Genomic DNA, 16,731 nt, shown 5'->3' with positions numbered 1-16,731 from the left:
TAGGTCTGTTACAACAGGCTCATGGTGAAAATTCCATGAAGAAATCAAATGTTTTTGAATGGCACAGATGGTTTAAGGATGAGCAGAAAGATATCCATGTGGATGCAGGAAGTGGGCAACCAAAATCACAAAAGATGGATGCAAGTGGGTACAGAGTGCAAATTCTTATATGCTCAGATCAAAGACTGAGTGTGTAAATGATGGCATAACATAAATAGGGAAACTGTGTGGCAGATTCTAATGGAGGATTTGGGAATAAGAAAGGTTTCTGCAAAAATGGTGTCTCAAATCTTCACAGAAAATCAGAAAGGACTTTGTCTTCAAATTTCATCTGATCTTTTCAAGAATGCAAAGGTGTTGATAAAGTTATTATCAGTGATGAAACATGGGAGTTGATTTACTTAAACTTGAGCTCTCAGAATCTCAGCTGTGCATGGTAGTCAATCAGCTTATAACTTCAGCTTGTTCAATTAATCTTTAACAAAAAATTGTAAACTTATTGGTTTCTATGCTGGATTACGCCAAATTTTGCACTCTCCAGTTTTAGTAAATCAACCCCATAGTTTTTCGAGTATGATCCGGAAACAACACCAAAGATTGCAGTGCAAAACAAGTCTATAGTACATGGTACATTGGTCAACAAACATTGTTCCTTAGAAATTCAGAAAAGGTTGCTGTTCTGTTCAGAGGAAAAGACCTGAACTCTATCCTGACAAGTGGATTCTCCACCATGACAATGCTCTTGCACATGATACAATAAGTGTTTGCGAGTTCCTTGCTCACAAATCCATTTTGAAACTTGACAAACCACTTTATTCCCCTAATTTAGCACCCTGCAATGTTTGGCTGTTTCCACAATTGACAGCAGACGCTAGTGTATAGGTAAGCAAATTTATTTTTTACATTCCACTCTGGGAATGAACATTGTCACACATAGTAGTTATGCCCCAATAGGGTTGCCTTAACCCCCTTTTATCTGGAAACAATCCAGTACTTCTTGGATTACAAAGACTGTACCAGAGAGCACTCCCACCAGCTGTAAAGAAAGAAAGAGGGACTGTCATAGCAGAACTGAAAGAGAGAGATCACAGCAACTTATATCCCTTTTTGACTTGAACATCACTTTTACTGTCCAGGGATCCAAAAGAGGGCACCTTGTGACTGATAAGAGACTAACATTATACAAGTTAATCTGTTGTCTGCTGGGAACTGTTATGCAAAGTTTTGAATTTTCCATTAATCACTGGTCAATGGGAAAAAACTGGGACTGTTATAGCAAGTTAGGACTATCCTTATATACTGTTGCTAGGTAAATGCAGTTCAGTTCTTTTAATTACTGTGAGTCAGAATACTGCAGGTTACATAGTTAGTTACATACAGTGGGGATCGAAAGTTTGGGCACCCCAGCTAAAAATTTGTATTAGTGTGCATTAAGAAGCCAAGGAAAGATGGAAAAATCTCCAAAAGGCATCAAATTACAGATTATACATTCTTATAATATGTCAACAAAAGTTAGATTTTATTTCCATCATTTACACTTTCAAAATAACAGAAAACGAAAAATGGCGTCTGCAAAAGTTTGGGCACCCTGAAGAATTTATAGCATGCACTGCCGCCTTTGCAAAGCTGAGACCTGCCAGTGTCATGGATTGTTCTCAATCACTGTCTGGGAAGACCAAATGATGTCAATCTCAAAGGTTTTAAATGCCCAGACTCATCTGACCTTGCCCCAACAATCAGCACCATGGGTTCTTCTAAGCAATTGTCTAGAAAACTGAAACTGAAAATAGTTGATGCTCACAAAGCTGGAGAAGGCTATAAGAAGATAGCAAAGCATTTTCAGATGTCAATATCCTCTGTTCGGAATGTAATTAAGAAATGGCAGTCATCAGGAACAGTGGAAGTTAAAGCAAGATCTGGAAGACCAAGAAAAATATCAGACAGAACAGCTCGCAGAATTGTGAGAAAAACAATTCAAAACCCACGTTTGACTGCACGATCCCTCCAGAAAGATCTGGCAGACACTGGAGTTGTGGTACACTATTCCACTATAAAGAGATACTTGTACAAATATGGTCTTCATGGAAGAGTCATCAGAAGAAAACCTCTTCTACGTCCTCACCACAAAAATCATTGTTTGAACTTTGCAAATGAACATATAGACAAGCCTGATGCATTTTGGAAACAAGTTATGTGGACCAATGAGGTTAAAATTGAACTTTTTGGCCGGAATGAGCAAAGGTACGTTTGGAGAAGAAGGGGCACAGAATTTAATGAAAAGAACCTCTGTCCAACTGTTAAGCATGGGGTTGGATCAATCATGCTTTGGGGTTGTGTTGCAGCCAGTGGCACAGGGAACATCTCACGAGTAGAAGGAAAAATGGATTCAATAAAATTTCAGCAAATTTTGGATGGTAACTTGATGCCATCTGTGAAAAAGCTGAAGTTAAAGAGAGGATGGCTTCTACAAATGGATAATGATCCTAAACACACCTCGAAATCCACGGGGGATTACATCAAGAGGCGTAAACTGAAGGTTTTGCCATGGCCTTCACAATCTCCTGACCTCAACATAATTGAAAATCTATGGATAGACCTTAAAAGAGCAGTGCATGACAGACAGCCCAGAAATCTCAAAGAACTGGAAGACTTTTGTAAGGAAGAATAGGCAAAGATACCTCAAACAAGAATTGAAAGACTCTTGGCTGGCTACAAAAAGCGTTTACAAGCTGTGATACTTGCCAAAGGGGGCAGTACAAGATATTAACTCTGCAGGGTGCCCAAAATGTTGAAAGTGTAAATGATGGAAATATAATCTAACTTTTGTTGACATATTATAAGAATGTCTAATCTGTAATTTGATACCTTTTGGAGACTTTTCCATCTTTCCTTGGCTTCTTTATGCACATTAATACAAATTTTTAGCTGGGGTGCCCAAACTTTCGATCCCCACTGTAGCTAGTCTAGCTGAAAAAAAACAAAGTCCATCCAGTTCAAGCAAAAAAAAAAAAGTTATGATCCTATACCCACAGTTGGTACAGAGGAAGGCAAAAAAACCCAGCAAAGCATGATCCAATTTGCTTCTGCAGGGGAAAATATTGCTTCCTGATCCCCCGAGAGGGAATTGGATATTCTCTAGAACAACTTTACCTATAAATGTTATTAACCAGTTATATTCTGTGTATCCAAGAACGAATCCAGGCTTTTTTTCAAGCAATCCACTGAGCTGGCCAGAACCAACTCTTGAGGGAGTCTATGCCACATTTTCACAGCTCTTACTGTGAAGAAACCTTTCCATATTTGGAGATTAAATTTCTTTTCCTCCAGACATAAAGAGTGCTACCTTGTCCTCTGTGATGATTTCAAGGTGAATAACTCTACACCGAGTTCACTACAGTCATGGCCGAAATTGTTGGCACCCTTGATATTTTTCCTGAAAATCAAGTATTTCACACAAAAAAGGTATTGCATTAACACATGTTTTGCTATACACATGTTTATTCCCTTTGTATGTATTGGAACAAATATAAAACAGAGGCAGAAAAGCAAATATGACATAATGTCACACAAAACCCCAAAAATGGGCTGGACAAAAGTATTGGCACCCTTAACTTAATATTTGGTTGCACACCCTTTGGAAAACATAACTGAAATCAGTCGCTTCCTATAACCATCAATAAGCTTCTGACACCTCTCACCCGGAATTTTGGACCACTCTTCCTTTGCAAACAGCTCCAGGTCTCTCTTATTGGAAGGACACCTTTTCCCAACAGCAATTTTAAGATCTCTCCACAGGTGTTCAATGGGATTTAGATCTGGGCTCATTGCTGGCCACTTCAGAACTCTCCAGCGCTTCTTTGCCATCCATTTCTGAGTGCTTTTTGACGTATGTTTGGGGTCATTGTCCTGCTGGAAGACCCAGGATCTTGGACGCAAACCCAGCTTTCTGACACTGGGCCCTACAGTGCGACCCAAAATCCTTTGGTAATCCTCAGATTTCATGATGCCTTGCACACAGTCAAGGCACCCAGTGCCAGAGGCAGCAAAACAACCCCAAAACATCATTGAACCTCCACCATATTTTACCGTAGGTACTGTGTTTTGTTCTTTGTAGGCCTCATTCCGTTTTCGGTAAACAGTAGAATGATGTGCTTTACCGAAAAGCTCTATCTTGGTCTCATCTGTCCACAAGACGTTTTCCCAGAAGGCTTTTGGCTTACTCAAGTACATTTTGGCAAACTGTAGTCTTGCTTTTTTATGTCTCTGTGTCAGCAGTGGGGTCCTCCTGGGTCTCCTGCCATAGCGTTTCATTTCATTTAAATGTCGATGGATAGTTCGCGCTGACACTGATGCTCCCTGAGCCTGCAGGACAGCTTGAATGTCTTTGGAACATGTTTGGGGCTGCTTATCCACCATCCGGACTATTCTGCGTTGCAATCTTTCATCAATTTTCCTCATCCGTCCACGACCAGGGAGATTAGCTACAGTGCCATGGGTTGCAAACTTCTTGATAATGTTGCGCACTGTGGACAAAGGCAAATCTAGTTCTCTGGAGATGGACTTGTAACCTTGAGATTGTTGATATTTTGCCACAATTTTGGTTCTCAGGTCCTCAGACAGTTCTCGTCTCCTCTTTCTGTTGTCCATGCTTAGTGTGGCACAGACAGACACACAATGCAAAGGTTAAGTGAACGTCTCTCCTTTTTATCTGCTTTCAGGTGTGATTTCTATATTGCCCACACCTGTTACTTGCCCCAGGTGAGTTTACAGGAGCATCACATGCTTGTAACATTCTTATTTATCCGCAGTTGTGAAAGGGTGCCAATACTTTTGTCCAGCCCATTTTTGGAGGTTTGTGTGACATTATGTCGAATTTGCTTTCTTTCCTCCCTTTTTTTGTTTTGTCCCAATACACACAAAGGGAATAAACATGTGTATAGCAAAACATGTGTTAATGCAATACGTTTCGTGAGAAATACATGATTTCCTGGAGAAATATCAAGGGTGCCAACAATTTCGGCCATGACTGTATATGAACCACTGATGTATTTATACATGTTGATCATAACCCCCTTAATCTCCTCTTCTCAAGAGAGAATAAATTCAGTTTCTCTAATCTTTCCTCATAGCTGAGCTCCTCCATGCCTCTTATCACTTTGGTTGCCCTTCTCTGTACTTTCTCCAGTTCCCCAATGTTTTTTTTGCGAATTGGTGCCCAAAATTGAATTGCATATTCCAGAAGATGTATTACTAATGATTTGTACAGGGGGAAAATGATATCTCTCTCTCTGGAGTCTATACCCCTTTTAATACAAGAGAGGATTTTGCTTGCTTTAGATACCGCAGCTTGGTATTGCATGCCATTATTAAGCTTGTGATCTACCAGAACTCCCAGATCCTTCTCCACCATTGATTCCCTCAGTTGTACTCCCCCTGTTATGTATCATGTATGCATATTCTTAGCCCCCAAGTGCATAACCTTACATTTATCAACATTGAACCTCATTTGTCACATAGATGCCAAATTAAACAGTGCATTGAGGTTGGCTTCTATGTTGGAGACATCCTGTAAGGACGTTATTCCACTGCAAAGCTTGGTGTCATCTGCAAAGACTGAAATGGTATTTTTAATCCCAGACCCTATATTGTTTATAAATATATTAAAAAGTAAGGATCCCAACACTGAACCCTGGGGTACACCACTGACAACCCTAGACCATTCAGAGTTTGAATCATTAACCACGACTCTCTGAATACAATCTTTTAGCCAGTTTTCTATCCATTTACATACAGATTTTTCCAAGCCTGTAGACTTTACCTTACACTTTAGGCATGTGTGGGGAACTGTGTCAAAAGCTTTTGCAAAATCCAAGTATACCATGTCCACCACCACCCCTCTATCCAAGATTTTGCTCACCCCCTCATAAAAAGAAATCAGATTTCTTTGGCGATATCTGTCTTTCATAAATCCATGCTGACTCTTGCTTAAAATAATTTTTTCCAGCATGAACTCCTCTATGTGGTCTTTTATTAAACTCTCCAGTATCTTCCCAATTTGGTAAAGATTTTAACCCCTTTTTAAATACAAGCACCACATTGGCCTTACACCAATCCAGTGGTACTTTGTCAGTCATTAAAGATTCCCTAACAATTAGAAACAATGGCTTTGAAAAGACAGAGCTCAATTCTTTAAAGACCCGTGGGTCTATGCCATACGTTAATCATATCTCTCAGGGAAACATTGTTGTCTCATTGATTGTTTATATAAGTACACTTGCTAATCCTGTCTTCTTCTTTTAGTATACTGTATGCTTGGCCTAATAAACTCTTTGAAATACCTCAGGGTGTGTTGGCAAGTGCTGGGTGAGCGAGGTGTGTCATCGTCAGGTATGCAGAGAAATCACAAGACAATTTAGCTACTCCTCTGGGGGTAGGGCTACACTCCCATCCCACTTGATACCAACTCCCTATATCAAGATGATAATTGTATAATAAAGTCTAGGGACAGAAGACCTTATACAGACCTATACTGTAACTGTAATGAAGGAATTACCCTATTTCTGCCCAGTAATTGTCACAGGTTTGGAGATATTTATTTATTTATTATTTATTTCAGGTACTTATATGGCGCTGTCAATTTACGCAGCGCTTTACATATATATTGTACATTCTCATCAGTCCCTAACCCTCAAGGGGCGTACCATCTAAGGTCCCTAACTCACATTCATATACAAGGGCCAATTTAGACAGGATCCAGTTAACTTACCAGCATGTCTTTGGAGTGTGGGAGGAAACCGGAGTGTCTGGAGAAAACCCATGCAGGCACAGGGAGAACATGCAAACTCCAGGCAGGAGGTGCCATGGCTGGGATTCGAACCAACGACCCTAGTACTGCCAGGCGGAAGTGCTTACCATTTAGCCACTGTGCTGCCCACATATCTTATGTCACATATCTTTGTGAATGAGGTGTAGCTCTGCTGACTTACATCAACCAACCATGTGCAAACAAAAATTATTATTTTTTTAATTTTCCTTGCACATGTTTCTAATAATTAATTATTTATATATGTAATAGGTTACTTTGTTGTATTTGTGGGCATTAGTGGACATTGCATAACAAAGGAGGATATACCACACATTGTTTTTCAAATAGTAAGATAGATATCCCAAACTTTTATGTCAAAATGTGCTAGCACAAGCATGTGGAGGAGACACATGCCTTGTGCATGAGAAGGAAAACTGTAGTTTGCTTCAATATTATACAGTATTTACTGTTGATGTTCATGAGTGTGGTCTAGTTGGCTATCTCTGCTGTTCAGTACCCATTCCACCTTGCTGTACATATACCTTTGGGACATAGTGTCATGATGACTTAGACAACAACCAATACTAGATTCTCTAAATGGTCTCTGTAGGGTAAATTTATCTACTGATAAGCACTACGCTAGAGGACAGATATAGACACCTCATGTCCTTTTGCGGTCCCCACCAGAGAAAGAGGTACTCACTATGGGCTTGCGATATTCATCACACATCTAGATTTAATGTAAAAAAACTTTTGTCTGTGTTACTGACGCATTTGACTACAAAACATGCAAACAAGTTTGACTTTAATTATGGAAGGAAGGTAGGAAGACTCCTACTTGTGACATTCAATCTATGTAAACACAAGTGGTAAAATATTTCCAGCATAATAAGGGGTGTTGATTCAGAGCTATGTTCAAACCATGAAACATAATGTTTTTGTTGCAAGTAATTACATGTATGTATAATACAATTTTATTTGCATTTGTTGAATAAATAGTATGATTGTATTCAGTAGTTTTTGGCATGTATAAAGTCCTATTTACATGAATATTTTCGATTTATACTCTAAAGGGATGGGGTTCATTGATCATGCATAAATCCAACAAATGTATGTAATACTTTCTTGGAAGTAGTAAACCTGATCCTGATCCAGGCTTACCATATTGCATGGTACTTGTCCTGTTTGTCATACAGGGAAGCAGTTAAATCTTCCATTGCCATGGTTTTATTAATTTTGTCAAAGCATTTATCTACTGTCGGAGGGCTGGTTTGTCTCTGGTATGCATACCTTTGCAGCATTTAGGAGGAATAACAGCAAAGAGTTCTTGTAATTCTTTTTTGAATAGTTGTTAAGACGTAACAGGTATGTGGCCAGTTGTACCTCTGAATAAATGTCTACAATTTTGTTCGTAAGTTCTTTAACTTTTCTTTAGTGTGGTTTCAGGATTAGGCAGTCCCAAAGGGATGGACTTTACTGCACCTCCAGTTGGGTTTGAGGAAGTGGGAAACATTTGTAATGCTTTGGAGAGTTGGTTACACCGGGTAAATCCTACATCCAGCTTTCCTTACCTTATTTGAAAATAAGGATTTACAGTATGGGTGAAATGTAGTATGTGTTCTCACAGTGCATGTGATCTTAGGTTCTTTTGCCACCATTGGCGGTAAGTTCCTGACTAACATTTAAAATGTATGTATAACTTGTTTGGCTTCTGAACACATTTCTAAAATTAATACAATTGATAAAATGGTAGATTTGCATAGATTGCAAGTGGTCAAGCTTAGGGTCAATCAAGCCTTTGATTTGCCTCTTAGAGAGCCATTTTTGGCCTTTGGTAACATTTAATAACCCCTTTTGTGCGGTCAGAAGGGTAAAGCTGTTCAAAGCTTTTCTCACACCCATATTAACTGTTATTAAAAATCAAAATCAAATATTTTTCAGGCTTGCATTTTGATACATAATTTCTATTATGTAAAATTTAGAATACATTTCTACAGTCAAGAAAAAATATGGAGTCCTGCCACTCCATCTGCATCATCTCCAGAGCACTGTGATGTCGGCAGTTACATCATCACGTAATGGCAGTGCTGGAAGATTACATGGCAGGAACCAAGGAGGAGCGATGGCAAAGAAACCACCCTCATCCACCATCAATAGAGAAAGCAGCCACCAAAAAGCACTACCCAATTGGAGTAGAGAGGTGAAAATATCAACAACCAATTAACCCAGATGTGAAAAGCAGGGACTAACTGAAGGGCAGAAGAAGAGCCAATCATTATGACCAAAAACATCAATGATTGGCCTATGTGTACCAGGTCTCAGTCTAATCCCCCATAACAACACTCTATACATCTAACCATCAGCCTATAGCACAATTCCCACAAACAGAATATGTAAAACACAAAAACTAATTAAAATAAAAGAAAAAATATCCAAAATAAAAAGTAATACAATAATAATCCAAAGAAGGTCTATACAATTTAGTTGTATAACATTTAGAAGGTTCCCTTCACTTAGGGATAAATTGTTGAGTAGTGTTTTCAGATCCAACTGTATAAATGAACCCTGCAGGGATCTTGGAATGTTTCAATATGGAAATTGCAGCTACTGCATATATGTACACAAATGGAGAAATACCAAATTCTACCTAATTGTTGCAATTACCAAAATGTTTGGGTTGACTATTCTCCACTGTAGGTGTAATTTTTCTTATTTTTTGCCCATGTGGTGCTTACTACTTGGGCAAAACTAAATGAGTTTTGGAAATGGATCTATGATCATACTCTTGCTGTTTGGATTGGAAACATTAACTCATCTATAGCCAAACATGTGGCTGAAGTACATGAATACCATGTACTGAAACTAAGCTTTATGGTACTTATCACTATCTGGTTCTGCGTCACTTCCAGCAGGAACTGTCTCTGGCCTGTGTAGAAAAGACCAAAAAAAAAAGCTCTTTTGGCTTTGACCCAAAGGGTCTTTGAATATGGAGACAAAAATGGCAAGTTATTAGCCTGGTTAGCAAAGGGTCAATTCCCTACCACCCACATTGGTAGTATCCGGAATGCAGAAGACACCTAGCTCTCCTCCCCAGCTCTCATCAATACCCGTTTTTTTTTAATACTATCAGGCCCTGTACTCCTACAACTCAGTTCTCTGTTGAGGACCTGACCACTTTTCTTGACACAGTCTTTTTCCCCACACTTGACTTAGCGGCCAAAGAACGGCTTGAGGCTGCAATCTCTTTGGAAGAGGTACAGGAGGCGATAGGCTCACTCCAGGGAATAAACTCACAGTATATTGAACTGTTAGCCCCTAAATTGACATCCCTTTTCACTGAATTCTTGTCCTTAGAGGCCATTATTGTTTTAGTTTCCAAACCCGGCAAGGATCTGCTGGATTGTGCCTCCTATAGGCCGATCTCGTTGCTCAACGTTGATGCCAATACTAATGGGTGGCGATTCTGGTGTCAGTGTATTGGTGGTTTGGGGGCTTTAGATGAGGAGGGCTGGGTGGAGACTTTGGTACAGGGTCCTAAGTTAGTTATTTCCTCCAGACATAAATTAATACAGGTCAAGTTTTTACATAGGGTTTATTACACCCCCTTGAAGCTTTCTCAGATATACCTGGAGTGGGTTCCTACTTGTCCCCTTTGCTACATCCAGGAACCTTCTTACACATGTCTTTGATTTGATCAATTTACGGTTGCAGCTGTCCTTGCCCCTTTTACCTGCATTGGCTTTGCTGGAGCTTCACGATAATGTACAATGGGCCTACTACTTGAAACTGATCTCATTTCCTGTATAATGCCAAAAAAGAGATTCTATTGAAATGGAACTCGGGGGACTCTCCCGTGATATCATCCTGGGAATCAGCCATAGATGCATCTCTTCCAATGTACAAGCTTACTTATATTAATAGAGGTTGTCCCTGGAAATACGATAAGGTATGGCTCCCTTCGACATCTCGCTGAGGCTATACAGGTGGAGCGTTTGGCCTCTAAGAGGATGTTTATGGTAGCCTCTCCTTTTCTTCTCCCCCTCTCCCTCTCTTCCTGTCCTCCCCCCCCTCCAGCTTCCCCTTACTTTTCTTTTCCTTCCTTCGTCTTCTTTTTTGTCTTAATTTTTTAGTTGTCTGTTTTTGGTGGGTTCCTTATACCATGGGTCTCACCCTTGAATTGATTCAGACGCGGCACCATTAGTGGTTTATCAACAGATCAGTGATTGAACTGAGGACCTCTGAAATGTATGATGAGGGCTTCTGACATATATGAATAAGGAAATGATCAATTTATAACTATGCCTATTGAAATATACACAGCTTACTTAGCAGAGTGTCCACTTGGTTATAGAGGTGTCAAATGCTTATCTTCTAGGATTTTTAACTGGATCGCATACATTTTAGATTTCTTTTGTTTGAAAAAAATTAGATTGTAATATATAAGTTTTATTTATCCATGGTGCCTAAAAAAAAAAAACATTTTTTTTAGGCACCATTAGCTTACAACAGTAAATGTAAGCTAATGTGATGCTGAAGAGGTATACAAGATAGGGAGCACATCTCTGCTGGGGGCATTTGGGGATGAGCCTTGGGACCACCTTAAATCTATGTCCATGTTGTGAAGACAGAACCCTATATACCCTGGGGGCTAGACTCACCTCTGATGCTGGTGAAATGCATCAGAGGGTTGGGAAAGATGCGAGGAGACTGAGCTGAAGCCAAAATCCCAATTATTCTTTTCATGGTTGATTCTGCCAGTGTGCAGCCCTGGTTTGCTGGATTTTTGTTCATAAATATATCCCATGTTTATGGTGTGGGAGCAAACTTCTTTACATATCTATTCCCAGACTTTCTTGCCATGCCACTTTTCCATAAATTATAAAGTCACTGAATCTCCCCATTGGCATCTAAGTCAGACCTCTAAAGGCCCCCCAGCTGGCAGTGTAAATTGTGATATGGGAAGAAGAATCCACCTGAAGAGTCATTACGCAGCTTTCAACACACTAGCTAAATCTTTTAATTATAACCCCTACAGGACAGTGTCAGTACTTGAGTTGCTCGATGCTGCTCTCAACTGATGCCCAGACAAGGTGACTATGATAAGCCATCATTCGACAGACAGTTGATTATAAAAGGGCGTTACTTAGCAAAGATAACCCTTTCCCATTTCATGATGTCAGCAATGGCACCACATGGAAGAGAAATGTCACAAGGCCTGAGAAAGAAAATAATTTCTTTACACAAGAAAGGTGAAGGCTTCAAGAAGATCAGCAAACTTTTACTTATCAGTCAGAATACTGTAGCAAAAGTGATACAAAAATTTAAGAAAGATAGAACTGCAACTATCTCACAGAGACATCCAAGCTGTTCACTAAAGTTAACACCTCGACAGGTGCCAAAGCCAAACTGGGGTGATTGTTTCTCATAACACAATACAGCGAACACTGTAAAGGAATGACATGCATGGGTGCCATCCACAAAGGAAGCCTCTCCTAAAGCCCATGCACAAAACATTCCACTTTGACTTTTACAGGGCCCATGGTGAAAAATAAGATTACTGGGACTCTGTATTCTGGATTGATGAGAGCAAGATAAATGTTTTTGGAACTGATGGCTTCCAAACTGTATGACTTCACAAAGGTGAGGAGTAGAAAGAAAAATGCATGGTGCCTACAGTGAAACATGGTGGTGGCAGTGTTCTTCTGTTGGGCTGCATGAGTGCTGATGGTATCAGAGAGCTGCATTTCATTGATGGTATCATGAATTCACAGATGTACTGCTCTATGTTGAAAGAGAAGATGCTACCGTCACTCCATGCCTTTGGTCGTCGTGCACTTTTCCAACATGATAATGATCCAAAACACACATCTAAGGCCACTGTTGCATTTCTGAGGAAGAACAGGGTGAAAGTGATTCAGTGGCCAAGTATGTCTCCTGATCTGAACCCAATCAAAAACCTATGGGGAATTCTGAAGAGACAAGTTGAGCATCACTCTCCTTCTAGCATCCAGGCTCTAAAATAGGTCATTCTTGAAGAATGGAAAAAGAGATATGTCGCTAACTTGTTCATTCCATGCCTAGAAGACTTCTTAGAAATCATAGAGGTCATACAAAATACTAGATGTAGTAGTTTTTGTTGTGGGGTGTATTCATTTTTACATCAACTAATTTGAGTAAAACTGAAGATTTTGTAATCTAAGTTATATTGTTAACCTCACTTTCATGTAATGAGCTAAACAAATGTTCTATAAAACTCCATTTTGCCCATTTTTTGGAAAATGTTCCTGTGTTCATTGAGATATTGATTAAAATCTTACTTTTCATAAGGGGTGTACTCATTAATGCTGGGCACTGTATGTAGGAAAAGTTTAGTTGAAAGACGAATGTACCCCTGGATGTGATTCAGGATGTGAGATGAATTGTAAAGCACAGTAGATATAACATTTCTAAGCTAATAAGCAAGTGATTTTCAAATAAATGGCATCTGGTGCAGGGCACTGTCCTCATGAACATTTACCAAAGCGAAAAAAAAAAAGCTTGGTGGGGAATAGGGATTTTAATAATTCAAAGGTCCTTTAAATAACATGCTTGGGAGATACCCTTAACCTTCCTGTGAAGTGGCATATCTATACAATGTACAATCTGTACAACCTACTATAACAAAAATGACATTTACAAAGTAAAAGAAATCTTTTTTTTTTTTTGGCAAAGTACCTTGTCTCCATGTTGATGAGAAAAAGGGTCTCTTCCCCACAACCTTGGTCTGGTGGTTGAGAGGGTTTGCAGGCAGTGTTATTAGAATCTGGAACTCCCCTTTAAAAATTAGGGAAACCCTAGATGCTTTAAATGAGTAACTATCACTGCAACTCATTCACAAAATAAAGTATATATAAAATAAAGACAGCTTTTGACAAGTCCTTTTATTAAAAATAAAATGGCGTATATTCCATGAATTAGTAATAATTTAAAATCTACATTGGAAAATAACCTAGAAAAAGTGCAGCAAGCAAATGATAAGAATTCTGTGTAGATATTCTAATCAATAAATTTAGTGGAGGAAGATATGCAAAAAGATTTACAGAATTTGGAATCCAAGGAACTTACCATAATTAAATGCAAGATCTTAAAAAAATTATTAAAGAAATCTTTGAAACTAAGGAATCTAAAATTGAAAAGGATTAGCTGACATAAAAAGCAAAAAGAGCATATAGATGGGGCTGAAACGTACCTCTAAGAATTCGTTTAAATGAAAAACTCCAGTTACAGATACAGCAACAGAAGATACAAGGTTGGAATGTTCTTCATTTACCTCAAATTCAGAGGTTAGTAAGAAAATATGCAAACAAAAAGCAAAAAAACACAAAGGATTCCTTATCAGACTCATTCAAACCTAACAAGTATAAAAAGTAAGAAGGTCAAATCTCTGACTCTTTACCAAATAACTAGAGATGAGCGAATCGAAGTAGGCGAAGTGGAATTCGTTTCGAATATTAGGAAAATTTCGATTCGCGACGAATCCGAAAATTAGCATACTTCGGATGCGCGAATCGAAATTTTTCCTAAAATGGCAGCAACATGTGCGGCGACGGAGCGGGGATGTCTGGGAAGGCGCGCAGACAAGGCGCGCTGACCCATAATGCATTCATTCATGACATGTGATCGCATTAGCCAATCAGCAGCCAGCCAGCACTGTGTAATGGTCGAGCTATAAATGGCGGCCATTTTAGAATTCTCCATTTGCCTCCAGTCATTCAACAGAGGCAGACCTGGCTGTATTGAGGGAGAGAGTTAGGGACACAGAAACGTTACTTAGGGACACAGAAACGTTAGTTAGGGACACAGAAACGTTACTTAGGGCCACAGAAACGTTACTTAGGGCCACAGAAACGTTACTTAGGGACACAGAAACGTTACTTAGGGCCACAGAAACGTTACTTAGGACCACAGAATCGTTACTTAGGGCCACAGAATCGTTACTTAGGGCCACAGAGACGTTACTTAGGGCCACAGAAATGTTACTTAGGGCCACAGAATCGTTACTTAGGGCCACAGAAACGTTACTTAGGGCCACAGAAACGTTACTTAGGGCCACAGAATTGTTACTTAGGGACAGACACATAATTGTTACTGAGGGACACAGAATTGTTACTGAGGGACACAGAATTGTTACTGAGGGCCACAGAACCGTTACTTAGGGCCACAGAATCGTTACTTAGGGCCACAGAAACGTTACTTAGGGTCACAGAATTGTTACTTAGGGACAGACACAGAATTGTTACTGAGGGACACAGAATTGTTACTGAGGGCCACAGAACCGTTACTTAGGGCCACAGAACCGTTACTTAGGGCCACAGAAACGTTACTTAGGGACACAGAATTGTTACTCAGGGACAGACACAGAATTGTTACTGAGGGACACAGAACCGTTACTTAGGGCCACAGAAACGTTACTTAGGGACACAGAATTGTTACTCAGGGACAGACACAGAATTGTTACTGAGGGACACAGAATTGTTACTGAAGGACACAGAACCGTTACTTAGGGCCACAGAAACGTTACTTAGGGACACAGAATTGTTACTCAGGGACAGACACAGAATTGTTACTGAGGGACACAGAATTGTTACTGAGGGACACAGAACCGTTACTTAGGGCCACAGAAACATTACTTAGGGACACAGAATTGTTACTCAGGGACAGACACAGAATTGTTACTGAGGGACACAGAACCGTTACTTAGGGCCACAGAAACGTTACTTAGGGCTACAGAAACGTTACTTAGGGCCACAGAATCGTTATTTAGGGCCCCAGAAACGTTACTTAGGGCCACAGAAACGTTACTTAGGGCCACAGAATTGTTACTTAGGGACAGACACAGAATTGTTACTGAGGGACACAGAATTGTTACTGAGGGCCACAGAACCGTTACTTAGGGCCACAGAAACGTTACTTAGGGACACAGAATTGTTACTCAGGGACAGACACAGAATTGTTACTGAGGGACATAGAATTGTTACTGAGGGACACAGAACCGTTACTTAGGGCCACAGAAACGTTACTTAGGGACACAGAAACGTTACTTAGGGCTACAGAAACGTTACTTAGGGCCACAGAACCGTTACTTAGGGCCCCAGAAACGTTACTTAGGTACACAGAATTTTTACTTGGGACAGACACAGAATTGTTACTGAGGGACACAGAATTGTTACTGAGGGACACAGAACCGTTACTTAGGGCCACAAACGTTACTTAGGGACACAGAATTGTTACTCAGGGACAGACACAGAATTGTTACTGAGGGACACAGAATTGTTACTGAGGGACACAGAACCGTTACTTAGGGCCACAGAAACGTTACTTAGGGACACAGAATTGTTACTCAGGGACAGACACAGAATTGTTACTGAGGGACACAGAATTGTTACTCAGGGACAGACACAGAATTGTTACTGAGGGACACAGAATTGTTACTCAGGGACAGACACAGAATTGTTACTCAGGGACAGACACAAAATTGTTACTCAGGGACAGACACAGAATTGTTACTCAGGGACACAGAACCGTTACTTAGGGCCACAGAAACGTTACTTAGGGACACAGAATTGTTACTCAGGGACAGACACAGAATTGTTACTCAGGGACAGACACAGAATTGTTACTGAGGGACACAGAATTGTTACTGAGGGACACAGAATTGTTACTGAGGGACACAGAATTGTTACTGAGGGACACAGAAATTTTACTGAGGGACACAGAATTGTTACTCGGGGACACAGAATTGTTACTGAGGGACACAGAATTGTTACTCAGGGACAGACACAGAATTGTTACTCAGGGACAGACACAGAATTGTTACTGAGGGACACAGAATTGTTACTGAGGGACACAGAATTGTTACTCAGGGACAGGCACAGAATTGTTACTCA

The sequence above is a fragment of the Staurois parvus genome, unplaced genomic scaffold (genome assembly GCF_062004578.1).
Source record: "Staurois parvus isolate SC_StPar_1 unplaced genomic scaffold, SC_StPar_1.0 ptg000139l, whole genome shotgun sequence".
In the NCBI taxonomy this organism is placed as follows: Eukaryota; Metazoa; Chordata; class Amphibia; order Anura; family Ranidae; genus Staurois; species Staurois parvus.
This window is presented reverse-complemented; position numbering follows the sequence as displayed.